General features: G+C 47.0%; 1 long non-coding RNA gene across 1 annotated transcript; it reads right to left on the bottom strand.

The window, feature by feature from the left end:
* Positions 1 to 459: 459 nt before the first annotated feature.
* Positions 460 to 6,230, bottom strand: LOC143686425 (uncharacterized). Its single transcript, XR_013177132.1, has 3 exons — positions 6,206 to 6,230; positions 2,611 to 2,756; positions 460 to 718 (listed from the first exon to the last, which is right to left on the bottom strand). It is a non-coding gene; the product is annotated as an uncharacterized LOC143686425 (long non-coding RNA).
* Between the last annotated feature and the right edge of the window lie 5,321 nt (positions 6,231 to 11,551).

The following is an 11,551-nucleotide window of genomic DNA, read 5'->3' as shown; positions in this document are numbered from 1 at the left end:
AACCCCAGAGCCACACCTGCTTCATCGCATGGTCAGCCGGAGCCAAAGACTCAACCGTGTGCAGGTGGGCAGTGGGGAGGACGTCAGGAGGTCCTGCCTCTACTCCCAGGCCCGTCCTCATTCGCTGCTTTCTTTGCCATTGCTTTGGACTTCACCCGGAAATGCTGCTTGACTAATCGATAGGCTATTAGGTATTAATTGCCTATTATATTCTAATCACTTTTCATAAAGCATCTCTCTTGAAGCCTTGGAAAAAGATGCCTTTTGCATTTTACTCAGTAAAGCTGAGGCTCAGAGTACTTAAGGAAACTTGTCAGGGATCATCACAGAGAATCGGTGGCCAGGTCAGATTGGGACGAGGCCCCTGGGACTCCTGCACTCTTCCCTGATACCAGACCCTGGGTTGTGTGGCGGGCCTCTCGGCCCACTGTCTCAGCTGGCAGCATATCACACCTTCGCCAGTGACTATGACAAGACTCATTTTCACTATCTGCTCTTTTTATTTCCTGCATCAGTTGATCCTATGAGCGCATGTCTCAAATCAGCAGATTTTTCTCTAAAACAAATCAGAAATCTCAGCTGTTTTATTTTTTTATAATTTCTTTTATGAGGCACCATTTTGCTTGTTTGCTGAAAAATTAATAATGTATATTCTGAATCTATTTTTCCTCCTCTTGCCTTCATCCTTGTACAGTGTGTTCTTAACACAGACATTTCTCTGAAAGTATGAAACAGATTTATGCACACATTAAAATTTTAACATTCTGCAATAAAATCTAATATCAATTAAATAAGATATATGACTGCAATTTTGCCTGTAATAGGCACATGTTTTCTTAACAAGCAACATCTCTAATATTACCCTCTTTGTTTTTGTGCTGAAAACAGCATGTCACAAAAGGCTCCAAAAATTTCTGCAGAGAGGGAACTGAATGCTTTCTCTTCTGTTTTATGGCTCAATCCACAGAGCAGAGCTTTGGACCACAAGCCCAGGGGCTGGAGCTCAAGGCTGGCCGAGCCGTCAGTGTGGAGTGGGGCCTTGATCCCCCCCTAGTCTCTGTTCCTCACTTTTCCTGCCTGAGCTCCTTTCTGGTGAAGTTTAATGGGGGGAACTTGAACAAAAACAGCGTAAGTCTCCCTGGAAATGAGGTGCTTATTAAATGCAACCTGCTTCTTCTTATTTCTTGGCTTTCTCAGAGTTCTGAGAACTTTCCTTCTCTGAAGACCTTTAGGTGAAGATTGAATGCCCTAAGTGGGTGGGAGGCTTAGAGAGAGGAGCTGGATTGTATCACTTCCCAGCACCATTCTATACACTTCTCCTTTAGACGTCTGCTGATTTCTTTCCATGTGCTCTATTGGGGAGGTGCAGCCATTCTGTTCTTCCTTCAGATATCCCCAATTCTTTCCTTATAGGCAAATCAGGATTTGATAGGTTGGCTGCTCGTTTCTTTCCAAAAGACTTTATCAGATGATTGAAAAACTTTATTTTTACAAGCTGGAAGGAATTGAATAGATAAGAGCTTCTTAAATTTTAGTATGCAATCACTAAGGGAATCTTGTTAGAATACAGAGTTTGGGTCTGGAGGTCTAGGATAGAGCCTGAGATTCTGCATTTTTAGCAAGTACCCATGTTGTACAGTTGCTGCTGATCTGAGGGCCAGGGAGCAGGCAGCAAGCTCTGGAATTCAGCTGTTCCAGAACCTTCCGCACTGATGGAAACACTCTGCATCTGCACTGCCCGACATGGCAGTCACTCACCTCATGTGGCTATCGAACACTTGAAGTAGGAACTGATGCTTTGATTTAATTGAAATTTAAATGGCCACATGTGCCTGGCATATGTGTATTGGACAGGGTAGCTCCAGACCGTTCATGTCTACCCAGCTGATTCATACGGATGAAGAAACTCAAGTTCTGAGGCTAATTGGACTCATCTGGGTCATCCTGGTAGCTGGAGGCAAAGCTAAGGCGCGAGGCCTCAGTTCTCCAACATTCGGACACATTGTCCATCACATCAACAGCTCACCTCCGACTTTTCCTGAACTCCATTTAAAAATCCTACGAAGTTTCCTAGAAGTAGAGTTCAAATTTCCCACATGCACAATGCACCTTCAGAAACCACGAAGTACGGAACTGAAGAAGTGGATGAACTATAGCCTCATTCTGAGACTTAGCAAAATAATCCTCGATGCTAGTTATCGAGTTGTTCCTTGGTGCCTGACCACAATTATTTCTAATCTGCACAGCAAACCTGAACTATTACATCCATATTATTTTAGATGAGCGTCAGGAGGGGGTAAAAACCAGGCAGCTTCTCAGCCCTACTTTAACCTGATCTTCAAGGCAGATCTAAATTTGGTTGAAATGTATCCCCAGGATACCCGTCATACATGCATGCTGGAGTATGGCTTCAGTGACGCTCTTGGAAGCCCTTCTTGTGTTAGCAGTGGACTCCGGGGTCCTCCAGGCCCTCGACTACTGTAAAGAGAACGCTCCAGCGCCAGCTGCAGACCGCCTTTTCCTGGAGAGCCCTTTTGCTCAGCTGTGTGCACCACCCGTGAGCACCCATGTCTCACTTAGAGACTGTTTCAGCCAGTGTTAGGTCCTCACCTGCTCACCCCTGGTGTGAGGCCCAGACCGCAGAGCTCTCCCTTCCAGTGAGGTGATCTCTCTCAGGGGGAGCCGAAGTGTGTTCATTGTTGGGCACCTCCGTCCTGTCTGATGAGCTGAGGTCATGATTGGGTGCTTTACCTGTGCTGGGGAATCAGGACAGTGAGGGCAGCAGACGGCATTTCAAACGTCCAAAGGGGCCAGACAGACACCATGAGGAGTGAAGGGAGAAAGGAGGTGCGGCGGGGGACCTGGGCCCGATTTCCGGTCCATGCACTCCCCCGACCCAAAATCAACAAATGGTGCTGCAATAACGGGATACTCACACAGAAAGAGAAGAAAATGTGATTCCCACCATATAGTATACAAAAAAGAAAAACGGAGGTACAGATGCTCCTTAGGGGTGGTGTGGGGTGACAGGGTCTCTGGGGGGCTGGAGAGCCCACGCTCTGCTTTAGGTTGCAGGCTAGCAGTGACCCAGCCCGAGAAGATTTTCTTTATGACTGAATGTAGGCCCAGTGTTGCCAGATTTTTTTATGTTTTCGAGAGAAACCAGACGTTTAGATTTTCTGGCAGGTGACATCTCCTGATTTTAAAACAGGTTGACTCAAATTATTTTTAAACACTCTGACTGGGTGATGTTGGCTACGGGTTGTCAGTTTGCATCCTCGGACTTAGGGTGATACTTTCATCCCTGCCTCCTTCCCTCCGTCCCGCCTCCCTTTGTACCTTCTCCTCCCTCTTCTTTGCTCCCCTGGATTATCTTGGACTCTTGATTCCCGGGCACACTTTAAAAGCATGCTGTAACGGGGGCAGTTTATTCCACCCAAGTGTATCCTTGGAAGTGCTTGAAGTGGGACATTGGATGTAGCACATGAGTTACCACCACACACATTTATAAAAAGTTCTGTATGTTGGGGTGGGCCGCGGTGGCTCAGCGGGCAAAGTGCTTGCCTGCTATGCCGGAGGACCTCGGTTCGATTCCCGGCCCCAGCCCATGTAACAAAAACGGAGAAACAGAATACAATAAAACAAGAAAATGTTTAAAAATGTTTCCCTTTCTTCCTTCCTTCCTTCCTTCTATCCTTCCTTCCTTCTCTCTGTCTTTAAAAAAAAAAAAAAAAAAAAAAAAAAAAAAAAAAAAAAGTTCTGTATGTGAAGAATGTTTATGACAACACTGGTAACAAAAGCAAACTGTTAAGAAAATGTGGGAAGGACCTAAATGTCCAACAATATAAGTTTAATAAATTCCGGTTAAATTGAGTAAATCCTTATCTCCTGAAAAAGGAACAGAAAAGAAAAAAACCCAACAAAACAAAACAGCGTGCTGTAAGCTACTTCCCAGTCTCATGCATACGGATTGCTCTCTGCGCCGCGGGAATATTTATTTTTACCCAAGCTCTCTAACTCCCGTCTTTTGTGCTTGCTGGACTGGGTCCTTCCCCACACTCACCAGCGTTTCTTCCAGCAGGCTCTAAGAGGCTTACCTGATCCCTCTAACCTGCGACTTCTCTTTATTTTGCCTCTGTGATCAATAACGTTTGCTGTCTGACTCAGCGTCCTCAGGAGAGAGCGCCTGCCGTGTGCCCATCCAGCGGCGACAGGCCGAGAAAACGGCCACTTCCCTGTCTCTATCCCCGCCCTCTACCCCCTGGCCAGTAGCCAGGGACCGCTGGCAAAGGCCACTTAGGGCCCCACTTCTCTTTCATGGGGCTTAAAGCAGTGTTTGTGAGACTGTGCGGGAGGGAAGAAAGCCAGGAACTGGGACGATGACAAGGGGCCTCTGGCCTGCGTGAGAGGCACTGTCCAGTCTGACCACAGACTTACCTGCTTGCCTGCGGGGATGAGCTGTTGCCATAGGAAACAGGAGCAGCCAGGCGTTGACACCAGCCTGCTAGCAAACAGGGGCTGCCAGGCGCAGTGGCCTGGGTTGTTTTCCCGGGCGGGGGCCAGGGTGGGGGGGGGTGCATTAGCGAGCCTTGGCTTGGCAGGCAAGGGGCTCCCAGCCCTCAGTGCCACCTGGAGCCCTGCTCAGCCTGCTTTGGGAGAGTCAAGGAGACCAGCTCGCCCCCAGCACTGTCCTTTGAGCTTGGGTCAGCTCTCCAGGCTCCGTCAGCAGCCACAACCAGTGTTGCGGGGACATCACAATTTCACAATTAGAGCCTCCACATGAATGGCCTACTGCAGGAGCTTTCCGGGGGTGGGGGTGGGGGTGGGGGTGAAGATGTGCACCACGGATGGCACCCCAGAGCTGGCAGACAGAAACCCCCGGGCTCCCTGCTAACGGAGGAAGGGAGGAATCATTGTGGCCTTCTTTGGGGATATAACTAGAGACAACGGCCTCGGGGCTTTCCTCTTGCTCCCCCTCCTGACTGGGGGTGCCCCTGGCTTGTCTGAGATCCTGCGATCCCCTCAGGCGGGACCAGCCCTGTGGCTCCTGCCCCCCCCGAGCAGCGGCCAGTGACTTATGAGTGCAGGCCAGGTAGACACTGCAGATGTGCTGGAGGAAAAAGAGTCCCAAATGATGACTCTCCAGATCTCTGTGCTCCTCCAACCCTCTGCTAATCCCCTGCGGAAACCTGGTCTGAACTCACCACCTTGCTCGTGGTCCCTATGACTCGATTTGAATCTTATTTTAAAGGAAATTTGGATAAAGGCTGAGTGAAATAGGAAAAAGAAATAGAATGGAGAGATGGCAGGCAGGGGATTTAACCTGCTTCTACCCAAAATGAGCTAGGTGAGTGTGGGTAGGTCCCTTTACCCCTCGGGACCCTAGTTCCCGTGGGTTAGATACGTTCTAAGGTGCCTGCTAGCCCAGTAGTCTGAAATAAAAGGTGACACAGCGTGGCTGAGGCTGGCTCTGACATGGGCATTTTGCAGTAACTTCTGAGACAGAGTATCAAAGGCCTGCGCCTGTAAGTGGGACAAAAGAAAAATGGAGCGTTTTTTTTTTTCTCCTCTTCTTTTTCTTTTTCTAAATAAATTCTTGCAAAGTACAATTTGGTTCTGTACATGGTGTTCTCTCAGCCTGCCAAAAGAGCTCAAGCAGGAGCCGGGGCCTCCGTTCGAGGTGGAATGAATTCCTCATAACTTTGGGCCTTGGGAAGGCCAGCAAATGCCTGACGCTGTGAAAGCAGCCGTCACACAAGAAAGGGAAGATTAATGAAAGCTACCGGGTGAGCAGAACGGCATTTAGGGAGCAATTCGGCCCATCAGTGCTGCCCTGTGAGAGGCGCCCAGCGGGCAGCTTTGCTTCAGCAGGACCCCGCGAGCCCTCACACCTCACCCTTGCCACGAGGCTCGGCCACTGCAGATCAACTCTTCCAAAGCTGGGAAATGGCACAAGTCGACACAAGCTGCTCCGTGAAAAGAATATGCACTCAGCGGTCTTTCCTGAGCTTAAAGTACTCAGAAACCCAAGGTGACATGGAAAAAAGTAAGGCTTTCTTTCTGATGTTTCTACATAAAGGTAGATGGTTAGGGATGGAGGAGGGGCTTAAAGTAACCTTACCTCACCTGTTCATTCTAATTTACGAATACCTGATATTTCAAAAAAGCAATTTCAGATACAAGATTATTTTGAAAGTTTACTTACAGGTTTTCTCTTAGGTCCTTCTTTGGGTGCAAAAATGTGCCCTGCCTGTAGCTGTGAGTCTTAATATAGAACAGGGAAAAAGGAACCACAAGTGACAAGGGGGTCACGTCGCCATGAATCAATCTCTTTATTTCCCCTATGCAGTGACTGAGTCATTAAATTTCAACAGAGGGGATAACTCAGAGAAGGAGCTACACATTTCCTTCTAGCATTTTCCTCAGAAAGAGATTTTTCAGAAATCAGTTCTAGAAAATAAAGCAACAGGGTGGTTTTAAACACAGGGGAGTCTCTCTCACCCCCTCTTTCCCCTCACTCTGCCACTCCCCGCACTCACACCTCACCTGCAAAGGGAAAATGACGAGCATTCGGTGACGGCTGGTCCGCAGTGGAGTGGGCAGATGGCATGAAGGAGCCACCGCTGCACTCATGACCCAGGACAGGCATAATATTATTTGGCATGCTTCTCCATCTTGTGAGGGACTCTCCATCCTAGAACTCTAGATTTCAAGAGGATGAGTTGATATAGTTTCAGGGAATTAGGAAAGCCTCAAAATCCTTCCACATAATTGCCCTTTCCCTTTGCTGAGGCCCATGATATGACTACAAGACCTTTTATCTTAAAATTCAGAGATTCCTGCTGAAATGCAAATGTCCTCGGGAAGGGTATCGCTTCGAATGTTATTACTGATAACAATTTTGGTTTAATGACTGAGTGAAGGTAGTGGAAATTTCAAAATATATCAAACAGTGTTTTTAAAACTGTTACTCCTATAAATCTGCAAATATAATAATCTTTTAAAAAGACACACCAATACATAGAGATATCACCAGCGATATTTTACAACTTGTCTTTTGACCAGTGCCTTGTTTGCTACCCTTCTCCCTATTCCTTTTCCTTTATCTATTTCACAGATATAACCCAATATTTTCAACATTGCAAACAGGTTCAAACATGTAGAAAAGCACATTTGGCCTCTTTCCCTGCAGTTTTGAAAGGATCATTTGATTCAATCCAATTCAATGTGATTCAATTCAATTTAATCATATCCAAATCAATAGACATTTATTGAGAATCTAATTAGTGCCAGCAATTATTTCAGGTAGTGGGGGACGTAAAACTTAATAGAAACTCATTTACTAATTTTTAAGGAGCTCACAATTTATTAGAGGCAAGATAGGCTGCAAGTATAAAGAGAGGTGTATTGAAATGCCTGGGCGGGGAGAAAGCATTTCAAACAGTGGTTTGGGGAAGGCTTGATGGAGAAGGTGGTGCTGAAGCCTGGCCTTGAAGGCTGAACCCAATTTAAACTGATGGAATAGCAGGGGGGATTTCAAGCAGATGGCAGGACATGTGCAGTAGCCCCGAGGCAGTGGACAGCGAGAAGGGTTCGGAAAGGTGGAGGGTGGGCTGGAACACCAGGGGAATGGTGGTGGGGGCGGGAGTCAGAGGAAAGGGGCCTGGCATGTCCTCTCTCTCAGAGGTGATTGGCCTCGATCATTTGGCCCAGGGTTCCCAAAGGGTAAGTTGGTGGGTAAGTTGATTTTAGTCGGTACATAAGTTGAAAAAATACTAGAAATGAATTAGTTCTTCAGGTAACTTTCTCTTCATGGCAATGGCTGTTGGTGGCAATAATGATAAGATCCTTTTATGATAGTTTTTAAGTTTAAAAAAGTTTTACTATAAAGGAACTTAAATAATCACTTGGCTGGGACACTGAAAAATCCTGTCAAAGCTCATAGTGAAGATGCATAAGTGTCTGCTATTTGGGAGGTATTACAATCAGCCGACAGGCCCTCAGGATCCAGTGAATGCTGTGAGCACATCAGCTGTGAGCACATCAGTGAGCATCGTGGGGTGAGCCCAGGGTCAGGGTGCTGAGCTGGAGGCAAGATCAGATCGGAGATAGTGGGGTAGAAAGACGAAACACAGGGCCATTTGTTTGCTCAGGCTAGGGAGAGAGAACTGACAGAATTTGAGAGAGAGAAAGGACAGGCATCTGCGATGACCCAGAACTTTCAGCCTGCACCATGCCGAGCTTGGAGGCTCTGGTTGATAGGGAACAGGGCTAGGGAAACAAAGTCCTGGCTCAATGTCTGGAAGGAAACATCGATGCTATGAACATCCAGGAACGCAGGCGTGGGCTTAGAGACAGAGTGAGGCTTGAAGATAGAGAGCTGAGAATTAGCCAAAGGGGTGCCTAAAGGAGAGACATCCAGGCAGACTGCAGACCTGGGCTTGTTGTGCCCTCCCTGGACTCAAAAGGCTCAAGTTGCTGCATCTTCAGGCTCATAGAAATTCCGGGAACGAGCTTCCGGAGCTGGCTGACTCCAATGAGTCAGAGGGTGTGTCTCAGCCCTGGAAAGGGGAGAGGGGGTGGTCAGGCATTCCAGTCAAAGGAAGTGGCAAGTGCAAATGTGTGGAGATCTTGAGGGAGCTGCAAAAAAACTGGTTGTGCACGAGGTATAAGGTGCTGGCGGCAAGCCCCCAGAGCCATGTCCTTGAAGCCCTTCATGGAAAGGGGGAGCAGACTTAATCTTGTGACTCAAGAACCACTGAAGCAAGATGTTTTCCCATGAACAAGAAGACCTAGACAGAGGGTGGATGTCTGATTGTCTCATCTAGAAACAAAGCTGGTGGCCTCAAGAAAGGAAGTGGTCAAGGGAATGGAGAAGAAGAGGCAGATTGGAGACCTTGGTGAGAAAGAGCCAACGGATGTCCTGGGCAAGGGATTGCAATAGATGCGTGTGGGCAGGAGTAGCCTGCAGTGGGCTAGGGGTGAAGTGCAGGAGAGGGAGAGGAAGAGGAACAGGCAGGAGCAGGAACAAGTCAACTGGGTTACTAAGCAGTGATGTTGGGGATGGAAACAGAGGCAGACAGCAATGGAGATGCAGTGATTTTGGTTTTTAGAAGAATGGAGAAGATTTAGCATGTCAGCCTTGCAAAGGAGAGTGAGGACAAGAGGAAGGTTGTTGGTGCTCTTTGAGGGAGATGGGAGGAAAACTGAGGATGGTCTCCACCCTGTTCAGGAAGGAGATGATGGAGCCTTTTGCTCAGAGAGAGGGAGGCAGAGTTGCTGATTAGCAGTGAGCATGTCTGGGAACAGCAGCCAGAAGAAATCACTGGGATAAGGAAACTGATGACCCAGCAGCACCCCCCCCCCCCCCCCCCCAGAGACCTGAAGTGGAACCAGTGATGGTTCTGAGAGCATCCCAGGGAAGCCAGTGCTTTGAAGTCGGAGGAAACAGCCCATTGGGTTGAGGCCTGGAAGCCCGGTTAAGGGGGTGCAGCTTAAGGTGGAGGGTTGAGGATGCAAGCAGATAAAATTCAGTAGTTGCTGCAAGATTTCTTTCCTGGGCTTCAAGTGAATAGAATAGAGAATAGAAAAGCTATATTCAGCTGGGAATTTTAACCTGATTCAGCTCAAATGCTCCTTAATGACTTTGAAAGCAAGCAGTTAGTGAGCTGGACTCTTTGAGAGTATATGATCCCAGATAAATAGCCCCAGAACAGGCCTAAATGGTCTGATACAGGAACCTTGCTAACTGCAGCTGAGGTTGGACTTAAACTTCCAAGTGTCTCTAGGGCTCTGCCTTGAGGTGGCAGGCAAGGAGCAGTCACAGCTGAAATTAATGTGCGATCCCAGGGTCAGAGGCAGCTTCCTTTCTTTCTCCTGCCATCAAACAATCTCTGTCCTCCAGCACTGATTTTAGATTTCATGAGTCACAGAAATATAGGAAATCCAAGGCTCATTTTCAGACTCGTGATCCATCCAGCCAAGGAATCCTTTTTGAAAGCCAAGGTAGGGGGAAAGTATTTTGTGAGGCTGCAAGGTTTGGCACAGACAAGGCTTTCACTTGGCCCATTTAATAGCTTTTAACTCCTTAAAAAAAATGCTATAATCTTTCTTGAACAACCTATTAGGGGTAACAAGTTTCACATGTTGAATGAACAATGTGAGTCTAGTTGTACTGTCTCTTCCCTAAAAGTCTCTCCTTTTGGTAGCAGGGTACTTTATCTCCAGGTCTGTTTTTTCTGGGACCATCAAGGTTATATCCTTTGCAATTATGGATATTGATCAATTCTGCTATTTCAATATTGAAGCCTTCCAGTGTTCTGTAGACACTGAGAAAAAGCAGCTGCAGCTGCTTATCAGGGTGGGAACGCTCTGTGGCAGGGCCCCCTCCACCTGGGGGTACAAATACTCACCACCAAACAGCACAGGGTCTCTCCTTTCCTACACAAAGTGGGGCGTTCAAGCCGCCATCCACTGACTGACCCTTGCAGTGGCCTCCCACTACGGGACCTCTTCTCCTGCTCTTCGGGACCCATTGTACTGTAAAGTAATAAATCAGTCACTCGCTAAAAGTTTCTGCTGTGCCTGAGCCTGTGTTCCCATGATGTACTCTACAGCAACTCTCTCCACGGTGGGTTATTCCCATTAAAGGATTTAATCACCTAATACTTACTTTTTAAATTATGAACTATGAACTAGGGATCTGTAATAGAGTTCTATTGATGCTTAAAAAATAACCACAAACTTAGTAGCTTAAAACAATAAGAATATATCATCTTATAGTTCTGGAGGTCATGAGTTCAAAATGGGTCTTAATTAAGACCCACTGGCTAAAATGAAAGTTGGTGCAGCTGTGTTTCTTCTGTAGCTTTTAGCGGAGAATCTGTTTACTTGCTTTTCCAGCTTCTAGAGGTTGCCCATATTCCTTGGCTCATGGCCCCTTCCATCTGCCAAGCCAGCAATCAATTCACTCCAACCTCTGCTTCCATCACAGCATCTTCTTCTCTGATTTGATGCTCCTGCCTCCCTGTTTCACTTATGAGGACACTGTGACTATATTGGGCCTACCTGTGTAATCTTATTAGGACACTGTGACTGCACTGGGCCTACCTGTGTAATCTTATTAGGACACTGTGACTACATTGGGCCTACCTGTGTAATCTAGGATAATCTTGCCATCACAAGATCCTTAACTTAATTCCCTGCACAAATTCCCTCTTGCCTACCACAGGATCTAATATTGTTTTTTATCCAAATGGTCCATCAGTTGGCCCAATATTATTTAGTGAATGATCAATCCATAGTTTCTCCACTGATTTGAAATGTGAGCTTCATATGAGACATATATTGATTCCAGAACTTTCTCTTCTGTTCCTTGATAGGTAGAATAAACCTTCTAAAATGCACATCTGCTCTCCATTGTGGTGGGTTACAACGGAAACTCCTTCTCATGACTTTCAAGACCTCCACAGCCTTCTCCTGCCTCTCTTCTCAGCCTCATTGCCTGCCACGTCTGAGGGTTCCATTGTGTTCCAGCCATGGTCATGAGTTA

The sequence above is a fragment of the Tamandua tetradactyla genome, chromosome 6, assembly GCF_023851605.1.
Source record: "Tamandua tetradactyla isolate mTamTet1 chromosome 6, mTamTet1.pri, whole genome shotgun sequence".
Classification (NCBI taxonomy): domain Eukaryota; kingdom Metazoa; phylum Chordata; class Mammalia; order Pilosa; family Myrmecophagidae; genus Tamandua; species Tamandua tetradactyla.
Note: the sequence above shows the minus strand (reverse complement) of the source record. Positions and strands in the feature narration are given on the sequence as shown.